Consider the following 4,325-nt stretch of genomic DNA (forward strand, 5'->3'; position numbering starts at 1 on the left):
GCGTTACAATACTGTTGACAGCAATTACAGCTTTCACTGTCTATACAGTATTACATGTATTATCTCATCTCCAGTCCCCATCTACAGTATCTTCATGGTACCATCAACGCTGCTTTTACATAAGGGGATCACACCATCTACATCCTCATGTTACTCTCATATTCTTGAACTACAGTCTTGCTTTTTATGACCAATTTTAATAAGGCTTCAAACTTCTGAGACATTTACAGCATAGTATTAAGCAAAAAAGTATACAGTAATGCAACTGTTTGGCAACAAAATGCCAAACAATAGAGAAGCAGTTTATCCTGTAACACGCACTGTATTAAATATCAAACTTAATAGAAGAATGTTGTTTATACTAAAAAAAACTTCCTCATGCCTATTCACACCCACTCTCCAGGAAGCATTAAACAGGGGAAGACTTTCTTGTGAGTGAGTAAAAGACAAGCTCAACTGCACATCTTTGACACTGATGCCACAGAAAATGTGTGTAAGTAGCATTTTTCATTTATTATTTATAATAATGTATAGTTTTGGATTTTAGTAGTTTTTCTGTGGTGTGGTTCACTGGAACAGATACTGTTATGTTTGGCTAATTTGGAATTTTCACACAGGATGAATGAGAGAAAACTAATCTGATCCTACTTTACCACTTTAATACCAAAAAAGACAACTTTTGGTAAGTAATATACTATCTAGCTCTATAACTACATACTGATGTTTCTTTGCTCTGAAAAAAATGCAAGTTCTTTACTCTGAAATTATTATTGTGCTCTGATTATTTTTATTAAATATTTTTTAATGTTATCTGTTAACATTACCATGCAGCTCAAACACATTCTGTAAGAAATGCCTTTAGATGTCCTACATTTACAGAAATTACTAGTCACCTATTTTTTTACGTCTGTGTTTGTTATGGGGCATTCAGTATGAAAAAGAACAAAATAAAATAAGTAATTAAGTACGTAAAACAGATTTTTTTCTGATTTATTTCTGAAACTTTGCAGACTCTTAGTTTTAGAAATCCAGCTGCCTCACAAACAGTAAGTGGGTTCATCTGAAATTCTTCATGACTTCCTAACAAGCAAGAGGGGAGACTGGATAACAGCATCACTATCTGAATGAAGAAATCAATGATCCACTTGCACTGAATTGTAAGAAGCTGTACACTCCTATTTTAACAACTTTTTTAACATGAAAGTTCATATTTGTAGATTATATTTATAGTACAAATTTTTAAGTAAAACTTGATGCAAGATTAAACTTTATACTGTACATTATTATTATTATCTTTTAAACTGGCATTTAGATCACTTTTAAATGGTATTATAAATAATTGTTAATACTATGTTGGGTAGTTTTCTCTGCATGTTGATTAAGAAAATCTGAAAATATGGTTGTAGTACAGTGCATGCATTGTTTTGTAGTAACAAACATTTGTCAATGCTAACAGACCTATTTACTTTGTTTAATTAAACTACTGAATGTTTCCTCAACACTGTAAAGTCTGAAAAATGTACATATTAAAGGGATTCTCTAAAATGCTCAAATGTCATGGAATGAAACAGAAATAACAGCCACATCATTTTATAATTTATTGGGCTGTCCATATGTTTTAATGTTGGTATAAGTCATGGACAGTTGTGAATTGTTAGGTATCGGTACACATTTTGTGTGCCATTGACTAAAATATAGGCATTTAGAGAAAAAGAGATCAGGACAGCAAACCCAATTGCAAATTGCATGAGTAGGTACTAGAACTCACAAAGTGATAAAAATAGAGTACAATTTACTCCTGTACAATTATGTAGTAAATAATACTTATGATGAAACCTTTTCAGAGCTTTTGACTAACCAATTGAGGGTTTTGTTTTCTTTTAGGATGTATAATGCAGAATGAGCAGTAAAGAGTAGTGTAAAGTTTTCTGACAATATTTTCGAGCCTGTATCTTCTTCTAGGTCTTCATTTTTCTCTGCTGACTTTTCAAGCATCACACTTACATTAATGTTACTCAATCTAAATGCAAATGTTTTTTCTTGTTGTTGTTGTAGATATATACAGTACTGAGAATTTAAGAAGACACTCAGAATGGCAGCAAACATTGAGCCTGTGAGTTTCAGAAGCTTGGCTACTGTCATAAAGTATGTATGCCCAAACATTCAATTATCAGAAGCTCAAGTCCTGGCTTCAGAGCTCAAAGATGTCATAGATTGTACAAGTATCTTGTGGAAAGACACATATTTTAACCTGCTAGAATTCTCTGAGGTTGCAATTTGCCATGGTTTGCATTCTCAGGGTACTGCAAAGGAAAGAATTCAGGCTGTTGTAGACTACCAGGAATCTCATCCCTCACTGCCTATGCAAGATAAATATAAAGTCTTGTACATTCCTATTTCTACATCTCCAAATACAATCGTAAAAGAGCTGTTAGCAGCTTTAGAAGGAAATATAGATTTTATAAGAGCTGCTGAGTCAGGTGATGACTGCGAAGTCTCAAAATTATCCCCTGATGTGGTGTTACTAGCAGCTCAGACTTTTATGTTTCGTAACAGACATTACAATGTTTCTGATGAGGAGGCTGTTCAGACTTTCCACAAAGCCCTTCAATACCAAAAAGGGGAGCTGCATACATCAGCAGAATTCATAAAGTGTAACAGCAGTGATCTCACAGAGATTGTCAAATGTGTAAACCTGCACTTCTTAGAAGAAAGCATAGACATAATTGGCCATAGACATGCTAAACGCTTGATGGATAATATAAATCAAGACAAAGAGCCTCCCAAGTCAAACTGGTGGGATGTTTCTTTGCTTTCAGATGTTGATGACCTTCATCTTACCTATAAAGACAGGGAACACATATTTAAAAACAAGAGTGACGATTACATATTATCAGAGTGGGGGTATGAGAGTGGCCAAAAATCTTGTCGCTGGTACATTTTCTGTGCACAAGGTAAATACAGTAGGAAGGAATATTACGCCATGCAATTCAGAGTGACTGTTACGATAAGTGGTTGGATTACTGACATAAAAAATCTTATCAATGACAACAACTATAATCCTGTGCACATTCTGAAACAATTTTAGGCAGGAAAAGAAAACATGCTGGTTGATTCTGAATTCAAGCAATGTCGTGAATATGTCTGGGGCAGAGATGGCAAACCTCCTGCTCTTCCATATTTCGTTGTGGCGCAACTCTACTGGCCTCATGTCTTACACAATTTAGACTACCTACAGGTACAGAACAAACAGCACGTCACTGATAAAGAGGCACTTACAGTGGTTTATAATGAGATCTGTACTCTAACAAACAACAGAGGAAAAACTGATCCTACACTTAAAACATACACTTGGTTTCTGAACAAACCAAGTAATGCTGTTACTGATTTCCCAGAACTGAAAGATTATTCTGAGGGTCAGACTTTCTCTGATGACTACCTACGTCCTTCAACAGAACCCCTCCAAACAGACTGTTTTAGTTATGAGTGGTCAAGAGCAAACCATGAAACCACACACCAAGACTTCACATTAATATACAGAGCAAGGCCAACCTGTGAAAGAGTTCCTCAGACCATTTCGGAGGAAGAGAGAATAAGATTTGATTATTGGCAGTACATCAAAGAGTTTGTCTTCTTTGGTGGGTCACACTCTGAAGGAACAGTACTGGCCCCGGATCCAGCTTGGATTAATCAGGCACACAGGAATGGAGTAGGCATATTTGGTATGGGGGAAATGAGCAGAACACTAAAGAATTATCAAAACCAGAGAACCTGCAGAAGCTAGTCGACATTGCCCAGCAATTAAACTTTGAAGGGTGGTTTCTGAATATTGAAAGCTACAGGTCATATGAAGATTCTAGCTTAAATACACTGAAATCCTCAATTCAGAATATGGATCTCAGGAGTAAACAACTTATACTGTATTTACCCAATTGTGAGCAAATGTGTCGCCTTGATCCAGAAAAGGCTGGAGTAAGGATGACGTGTGATGAAAAAATCAGCAACGTAAGTCATGCCTTCCTGGAAGAAGGAAAAAAAAAGTTGTATTTGAATTTTTGGGAGCTGACTAAAACGATTTTCGAGAACAAGCCTCCTCGGAAATATCTTATGTTTGTCGATGAACCCTTTTGGAAAAACACACTAAAAACGGGTAGAAGATACTTAGTAGACCCGAGCAGATTTCTATATGCACAGAACAGTCATTGGCAGTTTTTTCTAGGTGAGAACGGTCTGGAAAGAGAACCAGAGGATCCAAATCCTTGGTATGGAATTGCTAAATACGCAAAACAAAGAAAACGATTAAGTGACAAATAAATACACCATTT

At 35.7% G+C, this 4,325-nt stretch overlaps 1 long non-coding RNA gene across 1 annotated transcript; it reads left to right on the plus strand.

Annotated features, from left to right (window-relative positions):
* The first annotated feature begins 402 nt into the window (after nucleotides 1-402).
* On the plus strand, nucleotides 403-4,040 carry LOC148835898 (uncharacterized). The gene is made up of 4 exons (XR_016090910.1): nucleotides 403-493; nucleotides 618-682; nucleotides 1,011-1,157; nucleotides 2,056-4,040. It is a non-coding gene; the product is annotated as an uncharacterized LOC148835898 (long non-coding RNA).
* Nucleotides 4,041-4,325: the final 285 nt, after the last annotated feature.

Source organism: Atractosteus spatula, chromosome 4 (assembly GCF_055471065.1).
Source record: "Atractosteus spatula isolate fAtrSpa1 chromosome 4, fAtrSpa1.hap1, whole genome shotgun sequence".
NCBI classification, from domain to species: domain Eukaryota; kingdom Metazoa; phylum Chordata; class Actinopteri; order Semionotiformes; family Lepisosteidae; genus Atractosteus; species Atractosteus spatula.